Here is a 9,401-nt window from a genome sequence, read left to right as displayed (position 1 = left end):
GATGGTAGATGGGCCCTCCCTTTCAAGGTTGGTAGTCTTCTGGGATTAGAGGCCTCAGTTGAGGATTACATCCTCATCTGCAGTAATGGAGGTTGTGGGAAACATTAACACAGAGAAGGGAGGGGTGTTGCTGCGGTAACTCATTAAAGAAGCCAGGACACTTGCCTGGCTCTTGTGTAGGAGAGTCTCGCCTAGGGTAGGGCAGCAGTTATCAAAGTGAGTCCGAGGCCCCTGAGATGCAAGACTATTTTCGTAGGAACGCCGGGAAGTCACCTGCCTTTTGCACACTCTTGCACTCCCGAGTTTCCTGTGGGGTTTTCCAGGGAAAACCTAGTCTGTGATATCACAAAACAAGTAATGTAGAGGCAGATAGAATTAAGCTCTCACCAGTCCAAAAGAGATTCTCAGAAATTAAAATCACTGCTATTCCTCTCATTAATGATTTTTGTTTAGAAAAATATACTTATTTTTTGCTTAAGAGTATTAATGGTATCATGTAGTAGGTTGTTATTATTTTTAAGTGAACTCATAAGCATTTTTTAAAGTTCTTATTTAACTTCTAACACAGGAACTATTGATAGATTTAACCCACATAAACAGCAGCCTTTTGAAGTCCTCAGTATTTAAGAGTGTACAGGGGTCTTTAGGCCAAGAAGTTTGAGATTCCCTGGAGAACGGGTGCTCAGGTACTAGTCAGGTGCTTAGCGTTGATAGACAGATGCCAAGATGTCTTCTGCATGTGCTCCCGGACTCGAAATAATTGGCCACACAGAGATCGGTGGGCAGTGCCTCCACTATACAAACCAGAAGCTGCTGAACGTGTCTTGAGTCTAGGCCATGTGCTGTGCAGAGATTCCCATTGTATCTGTTCTATCTAAGCCGGGATTCCTGTGCAGAGACCTGGCTCTGAAGACCCGCTCTCCTTTGCTCCCTGCCAGGTACCTTCTGTGTTATGTCAACCCTCCGGAGGGCTTCAGCCTCCGTAGGGGCGTCTGTATCCACATCGCCTTCCTCCTGAAGACCCTGCTGAAAATGGAAGAGTCGGTGCTGGTGATACCCCCTTGGGGCCGCCTCTACCATTAGCAGAGCCTGGACATCCACCAGGTCCGGATTCCCTGGTCTGACTTTTTTGATCTCTCAAGTCTCAACAGAAACATCCCTGACAATGAGTACGAACAGTTCATTGCAGGTGAGATGGTGATCGTTTAACTGGGGCCAGACGGTTTTTGTTCTGGTTCCGATGTGAACATCGGGCCGTCTTGCTTCGGGTTTGTCAGTCTGCTTAGGGGCCGTGCTCATGTTTCCTGCACTGCAGGTGAATTTGTTCTTTCCACAGTTTTTCTCAGGAAATATATCTGAAGTGTATGAGCTCTGTGTTCCCTCCCCTCTGAAAACCCTGGCCTTCTGGTGAGATGGAGCGGTGACAAGGAGGCCACTGCCACAGAGGCCTTGTCCCAGCAGGACTCGCTCCCTGGGCAGTAAGGGCCATTCTTACCTGAAGGAAAACACGATGTATGTGTACCATGGGCCACGTGCTGGAGAAGGTATGTAACCTCTCATTCAGTATAATTTGGTCCTGCTCAAGCTTCCCATTTTACTTTTTGTAGGAGGTAAGATTTGAAGATTTTCTTTGAATAAAGCTATTTAGAGCTTATCTTTTTTTTTAATTGAAATGTGGTTGATTTACAATGTTTAGTTAGTTTCAGATATACAGCTGTTTTGTTAGTTTCAGGTATACAGCATAGTGATTCAGTTGTACATATACATAGTCTATTCTTTTTCAGGTTCTTTTCCATTATAGGTTGCAAGATACTGAACATTTTCCCCTGTGTTCTACAGTGAATCCTTGCTGTTTGTCTGTTTTACATATAGTAGTTTGTAATTGTTAATCCCAAACTCCTAAGTTTGTTTCCTAAGTCTGTGAGTCTGTTTTTGTTTGGTAAATAAGTTTATTTGTATCTTTTTTAAAAATTCCACATATAAGTGGTATCATATGTTACTTGTCTTTCTCTGTCTGAGTTATTTCACTTTAGTGTGATAATCTCCAAGTCCATCCATGTTGCTGTAAATGGCATTATTTCCTTCTTTGTTACAACTGTGTAATATTCTTTTATATCAAAATACTACATCTTTATCCAGTCATTTGTCAGTGGGCGTTTAGGTTGCTTCTATGTCTTGGTCATTGAAAACAATGCTGCTGTGAACATTGGGGTGCAGGTATATTTTGAAATTAAGGTTCCCTCTGGATATATGCCCAGGAGTGGGATTGCTGGATCAAATGATGTCTTTTTTTAGTCTTTTGTGGTATCTCCATATTGTTTTCCACATTGGCTTCACCAAACTACATTCCCAGCAATAATGTAGGAGGGTTCCCTTTTCTCCAAGCCTCTCCAGCATCTATGGTGAGTGGATGTTTGAATGGTGGCCATTCTGAGTAGTGTGAGATGATAACTTATTGTAGTTTTGATTTGCATTTCTAAGATAATTAGCGATATTGTGCCTTTTTTTCATATGCCTATTGGCCATTTGTATATCTTCATTGGAGAATTGCTTGTTTAGTTGTTCTGCCCATTTTTGGATTGGGTTGTTTATTTTTTTTTCTTATTAAGTTGTATGAACTATTTTTATAGTCTACAAGTTAAGCCATGTTCAGTCTCATCTTTTGCAAATATTTTCTCACATTCCATAGGTTGTCTTTTCATTTTGCTTATGGTTTCTATTGCTTTGAAATAGCTGATAGGTGTAACTAGGTCCCATTTGTTTATTTTGGCTTTTATTTTCTGTTGCTTGGGTGGATTGCCCTAGGAAAACACTGCTGAGATATATGTCAAATAATGTTTTGCCTATGTTTTCTTCTGAGAGTTTTTTAGCGTCTTGTCTAATGTTTAAGTCTTTAAGCCATTTAGAGTTTGTTTCTTTTTTGGTTTTTTTTTTTTTCAACTCTATTATATGCTTTCGATTTGTGGTTACCCTATTTTTCAAGTATATCAACCCATTATCATATCTATTTCCTTTAGACTGATAATCACGTAGGCTCCAACACATCCTAAGAATAATGAGAAAAAGGAAAAAGAAAGAGAAAAAAATCTATCTTTTCTTGCTACCATCTCCCTTTCCCACCTTTTTGTATTTTGATATACTTTTTCTTTTTTACATCTTCATGTTTATTGTATTGTAACTCGTTATTTCATTTCCAATGATGGTTTTCCCATTTCTATAGCATCCTGCTTCCTTTCTGTTTAGAGTAGAACCTTTTAATGTCTCTGTTTGGTTCCATAATGCTGAATTATCTCCCTAACCCCCTCCACCCTGAGCCTCTGAATACTCAGTACAGGGAAGCCAAACCATCCTAGCCTTCATCAGTCTTGGGATGCAATCTTCAGAGTGGGAAAGAAGAATCATTGAAAAATAATATTCTGTTTGTTGCTTTCTACCCTTGCCCAGAGAGTGAGAATCACCTCTGAAGGCGGAGGAAGAAAGATGGGGGCATGGGGCACAAAGTCTTTTCTCCTTTTGCTACTGAAAAAATGATTTCTTTTGTAATTAGTGATGATGCCCTTTAAATTGGTAAGATCGAGATTCCACAGCTTCAGCGCCTGTGAATAACCAGCTGGGAGAAAGCTCTCCAGGGCCCCTGCAGTGGGAAAGGCAGCCCCTCTGAGCACCTGTTGTTCTGTATTCTTCCAGCCTCCACACAGTTTCGCTAGGCACTGTGCAGGACGATGCAGTTCCCCAAGGTGGAGGACTGGGAGACCCCTGCTTGGTGGCAAGCCACAGGAGCCCACACTTGAAGGACAAAATGAAGAGTAGTGGGGTGGGCATAGGAACAGAGGATGGTTGAGACCCAGGATAGTTTCCTGGAGGCCAGCAGGTGAGACTGGCGGGGCAGATGGGGCCCTGGTGCATGGGCAGTCCTTGAGGGATCTGAAGCAAAGATATGAACCAAGATACTGGATTCGTGTGGGGGTAAATCGCCCCCTGGAGGCCACGTGGCAGTGCAGCGAGCCCAGGAGGAGAGGGCATTTCCCCAAAGTTGGGTTGACAGATCACAACCAACTCACTGGGAACCGAGAGGTACAGAGATATTGTTAACTTTTGTCCCTCTTCCTGGAAAAAAAATTGCTTCCTGTTGAATAGCCTGTGTAGTTAGTGAGAATTAAAGACATGAAGTAACATTTCCTCAAAAGTCATCCATTGTGCAGTTGTTAATAATGGTCAAATGCAAACTTGAATAGATTAAATCAAACAGTCATCATCGTATTTTAAAATCTTTTAAAATAAAAAATCTTGCTGTCTTTGTTCTTCATTTCAGGGTTCACTTGGTGATAATAGTAACAAAAGCAACAGCAAACCTTTAAAGAATTCTGTCCTGCTGTTCAAGGAACTCTGTGTTCATGACAAACAAATGAGGTGGCACTTTACAGGAAGGACAGTCATTAATCACACAGCTAGTAAATGGCAGGGGTGGGACTTGAACCCAAGCTGTCTGACCCCAGAGCCCCCTCTCAGGCCCTTCAGTGCAGCTCATCACTTGGTATGCCCAACAGAGGCCAGCATTAAAGAGCAGCATGACCTTGGCTGCTTGGCCTCTGTTTCTTCATCTGTAGAATGGGGGTGTGGGCAGTGAACTCTGTGAGCTCAGTGGTCACTTCCTCCAGCTCTGCTATTCTACTGCTTTGAGTTAATTTAAGAAGTATCCGAGCCCCTGAATGGCCCACCCATAGGCTGGCGCTTTGCTAGGCCGTGGGTTACGGAGAAAAATAAGATCAGCCTGCTTCTCCAAGGAGCCTGTGTCCCTCCACGGCAAACGGCTTTGAGGCCCAGGCTCCCTCGCTGGCAGTCGGGGACTGGGCAGGAATGTCTGATAGAAGATGGAGGCAGAGCCCCTCCAGGAACAGTGGTGGCCACAGAGCTATCAGGAGCGGGAGCATCTGTCCAGGCTGCTGAGAGGGGGGCCCTCATGAGGCCAGTAGCCCCCCCAAACTAAGCCCTCAGGACAAAGATCCAGCCATTCCTGCAGTGTCACAACAGAGCCAGTCCATCCTCATCACTGTGCCCCTGTGCTCCTTTGTCCTGGGGCCTCTCTTCCCCCTACACCCAGAAGACTCATCTCTCTCTCTTCTCTGAGTGTCCCCTCACTTCACCCATGGTCCCTGCTTCCTAGGCCACCATCTCTGGAGTTGACGATTTGCCCCCTCACACTCTCCGTTTGATCAGGAGCCTGGGTTGACCTCCTTGTGCTCACTTTCCCCCATGAGGTGATTTCTCCTCCTCTCTTGGGAACACCTGGAAAACCCAGTCCATTCCTAGCAGTGCCTGCCACCCTGGCCTCCCTGCTCATCTGCCTCAGTCAGGAGCAGCTGGACCACCAACTCTGTATTGCCTCACCGCCTACCATCAAGACGTCAATGTTGATTCTCCCTCCACCACCCAGTATGGTCATTGTAGGGTCTTCTTCTCCGTCAGCCTGAGCCAGACACCTCCCATTCACCCTACCCCCGGGCTCATACCCGGGCGTGTCTCCACCCCAGGTCCAGCCTCTCTCCTTTATGTGCCCAACTCTAGCCATCCAGCTGCTTCTCCACCAGCCTCGTTGGCCCTCCTTCACCCTCACTGGGGCATCATGCACTGACTCCTCTGCTTTCCTACCTGTCCACGTTCCTCTTACTTCCACTTCCCCACCTTCCAGCTCTGCATCCACAGTCAGCACTCTCTTTATGACAAACAAAACTCCCTTGACCCTTGATCTTTTCATTTCCTCACCAGGATGACTTCCATCTCGGTTCACCCAGCTCTATTTGTTCTGAGCCTGCAGGCAGCAGGCTCTCCCAGCACAGATTTCTAAGACTACAAATCAATGCCCAGCATGTTGCCACTGCCAGGCAATCCTCCAGGATTTCTCTAGTGAGCACATTTCCCCACTTGCCACACAGTGGTGTCAACATTCTATGCTCTCTGCACACCTCTAAGCTTCCCTCTGTCTCTTCCCTGACTCCCAGCAGATGGCCTTGCCTCCTGCTTCAGAGAGAATGACATGTTACTTGAAGGGAACTCGCTCACCTGCAGCAAATCTGCTCACCTCACCTTTTATCTGTCCCTCTCCCACCTGGACTCTAGCTGTAGTTGTTCTTAATTTAGTGAGTTTAGTTGACATATATATACACAGTTAAAAGCTTAGCACACTATAGGCTACCTTCTTGGGCTTACTTTTTCAATTTAACATAGGGTGTATGATGCATCCACTTCGTTGCATGTACCTGCAGTTCATTTGTTTTAACTGATCTTAAATGTTGTGTGTGTGACAGTAACACAAGGCAAGTGTAAGCCAGGATTCAGGATGCTGGTTACTTCCTGTGAGAAGAGGCCTAGGGCAGGATAGGACACAGTATGTCACTGTCAATAGTCCTGTTCTGGTGCTGGGTGACAGGTTCACAACTGTTTCTTATAATATTAATTTTAATACATAAATACTTCTGACAGGCACCTAAGGTGAGAATGTGTCATGAGCCAAGATATACAATGGATAATATTACATCATTATTGTTATGTAATCTTGTTATAAAATATAATATTCATAATCCTACATTGTTATGTGTTATATATTATATAGATGCATGAATTATATATTATGTATATAAATAACTACATATGTATTATATACTATCTGATAATAAATAAACAGAACATAACATGCTAGTATATCTACTATTATGTATTATTTAATAAATAATATACTATATCCTGTTATATGACATGGCACCTAATCTTTAATCAAATAAAAATATGTCACTATATGTAATGGTAATTAATAAAATTAAATGAAAATGCCCGCAGCTTTTAACGCCAACACCGCTCCAGCTGTCACTGTCTATCTTCTTCCCTTTCATGGTCGAGGTCCTCACGGTGCTATCTGTTCCCCTTTTCATCTCGTTATCCTGAACCTTCCTCCCCCTCCCATCCCATGCTGCCTTCTTCCCCGTGGTCCCTCTAGTCACCAGCGGCCTCTGGGGCACTGATTTCAGGGCAGTGTCTCAGGCCCAAGCTCACCCGCCTGTCCTCCACCTCTGCCACTGCTGGTGGGGACACGGCGGGGGGCAGAGTGCACCTGTTGTCCTGGAAGAGAATACAGCACAGACTCCGTGACCAGCAGGAGGTGTGGCCGGAACCTGCAGGACTGGGGGGAGAGCCAGACTGTCTGCATCCAGACCGGGGGCACTTGGAGTGTGAAGAAGCCCAGTCCTCACTGCCCCTGAAGTGAGGAAAACACCCTCAGGTGAGTTAAAGTGCTTATGACCTAGGTCTGTTGGCTGCAAAGGACAAAGGGGTCCCTAAGGGGAGGTTAGTTGATGTTCCAGGCCCCACAAAGGCCCTAAGGGCTGGCGGGGAAGCAGGCTGGACGCTCCACTGGACCCAGTGTCCCCTCGGGGGTGGGGCCTTCCGGAACAAGCAGAAAGCCCTCAGTCTCTTGGGGAACGCGGCAGTGTGGGAGCATCCCTGCAGTGAGTCAAGTGACGTCAGGGCCTGTGGGATCCGTTTTTATGGCCACATTGAGCCACAGCAGAAGCCACAGCAGGAGTGGATTCCTGTCTCTCCAGCTGACATCCTCGTGTCTGAGTGCCAGGCTTCAGACCCGATCCCCTGGGGTGCTAGGACAGTTATACACAGAGGCGGCTCGGGGAGGCCTCAAGAGGGCTGTACTGGCCTTGCTGTCGACATGATTACACAAAGATCAAACAATCCATCGATGGGAAGAAAATAAGAACCATGGTCACATCTGGACCGCAAGCTTAGATGTGGTATATGGGTGATATTTATCGACAATCTGGCGAGGATCTGGTCAAAGCTAGAGGCCAAGGCAGCAAACCGGTAGTGACACTAAGGAACATCGTGGTGCAGAGGCTGGATTGGGGGTCTGAAGGCTCCTCCCAGGAGGAGCCTCAGTGTTTGGGAGGTAGCTAATGTGCCTGCTTCATGTCACTAGCAAGTGATGCCACCTGCGGAAAATCAGCTATAATCCTGAGCCGGGTCAGCCCTGGGTGATGTGATAAAGGCTCCTACAAGAGGAGGCGCCAGACGGATAGTGAACCAACCAACAGGCTGATGAGTTTCTGGCCTGTGTTTATCGTGCTTTCGCAGCCAAGAATGAGGAGAGAGTTGAATGGTTCACCATGAAGATTTTAACAACTTAAGAGAGTTCCGTGTCTCACTGCATTTCAGTGTCACCCGGAGGAATTCAAGAGGTGTTTAGACCCAGAAGGGACTAACAGCCTCTTGGTTCCTCATCAACCTGACAAACCCACCAGCCCTCTATGGCCAGACCTTGGCAAGTGCCTTCCCTTGTTCTAACAAATCCCTTTCCACTCACGCCTGTGGTATGCTTTTATTTTTGTTTAATTAATGGGAATGAAGATACCTTACAGCCTCTTCAGATCTTTCCTTAGGCCTTCTGCTCTTAGACCCCGGCAAGGGGGCCCGCTGCCCTGGGTCCTGCACTGCAGAGGGTCCCTCTGGCCCTGACACTTCCTCTGGCCATGCCCTCCATGGGGTGGAGTCAGCAGGGCCAAGGGGGCAGGGTCATTGGCTCCATCCCATGCTCTAGAAGCCCAGGACCCCAGATGCCCTGTCTCAGCAGCCCCTGACCCATTCCTAGTGCCTGCACCGGCTCTCCCGGAAGCTCAGATTCCCAGGACTCACAGAGAGGCCAAAGGGCAGCTGTATGTATGGAGGGTATGAGCAGATCCCGAATGTGAGTTTTGAGTGTCCCCCTGTGAACATCCAAGGCCACTTGTGGCAAGGGATGGACCCAGCATTGGGAAGAAAAGGATCAGGCTAGTGGTCAGAGACTGGGAATCAGCTCTCCCCACACGCTCACTTTCTTTGCCGGACTCCCCTGTGTCTTGGAATTCTAAATTTGAACCTGGTCTTCCCCCTTATAATGAACGTATATTTGTAAAGGCAGGACTTTAGAACCTACTGCACTTAACATGTTTACATGTACAGGATGTGAGCTCCCAGGTATGCTCTGGCCTGCACTTCCAAAGGTCCAGAGCAGTTATGTTGGCTCTACTGAGACTGTAATTGGTAAAGACCATCTCCAGAGAGGAGAGCTCCTGCTTCACGCTCCAAAGTCAGGACCTTCTGAGTGGATAAAACAATGGACACTGTGACCCTCAATTGTAAATTGATTTAGAATAACGCCAAAGTGTGTAAGACGTGTGTGTGTGCACGCGCGCACCTGGGGACGTGTGTTGTACATGACTGTGTGTTTGTGTGTGCTCACGTGCACCTGGGGATGTATGTGGTTCTGTATGTTATGTGTGTGTGTGCGCCTGAGGATGTGTGTGGTTGTGCGTATGTTATGGGTGTGTGGGTGGTACATGACTCCATGTGTGTGTGCCCGT

At 46.6% G+C, this 9,401-nt stretch overlaps 1 long non-coding RNA gene across 1 annotated transcript; it reads left to right on the top strand.

Moving 5' to 3' along the window:
- The first annotated feature begins 938 nt into the window (after positions 1–938).
- Positions 939–4,581, top strand: LOC140687560 (uncharacterized). Its single transcript, XR_012061945.1, has 3 exons — positions 939–1,189; positions 1,337–1,544; positions 4,313–4,581. It is a non-coding gene; the product is annotated as an uncharacterized lncRNA (long non-coding RNA).
- Positions 4,582–9,401: the final 4,820 nt, after the last annotated feature.

This window comes from Vicugna pacos, chromosome 20, assembly GCF_048564905.1.
Source record: "Vicugna pacos chromosome 20, VicPac4, whole genome shotgun sequence".
Classification (NCBI taxonomy): domain Eukaryota; kingdom Metazoa; phylum Chordata; class Mammalia; order Artiodactyla; family Camelidae; genus Vicugna; species Vicugna pacos.
The sequence above is the reverse complement of the archived record's forward strand: the minus strand, read 5'-3'. Positions and strand labels throughout refer to the sequence as shown.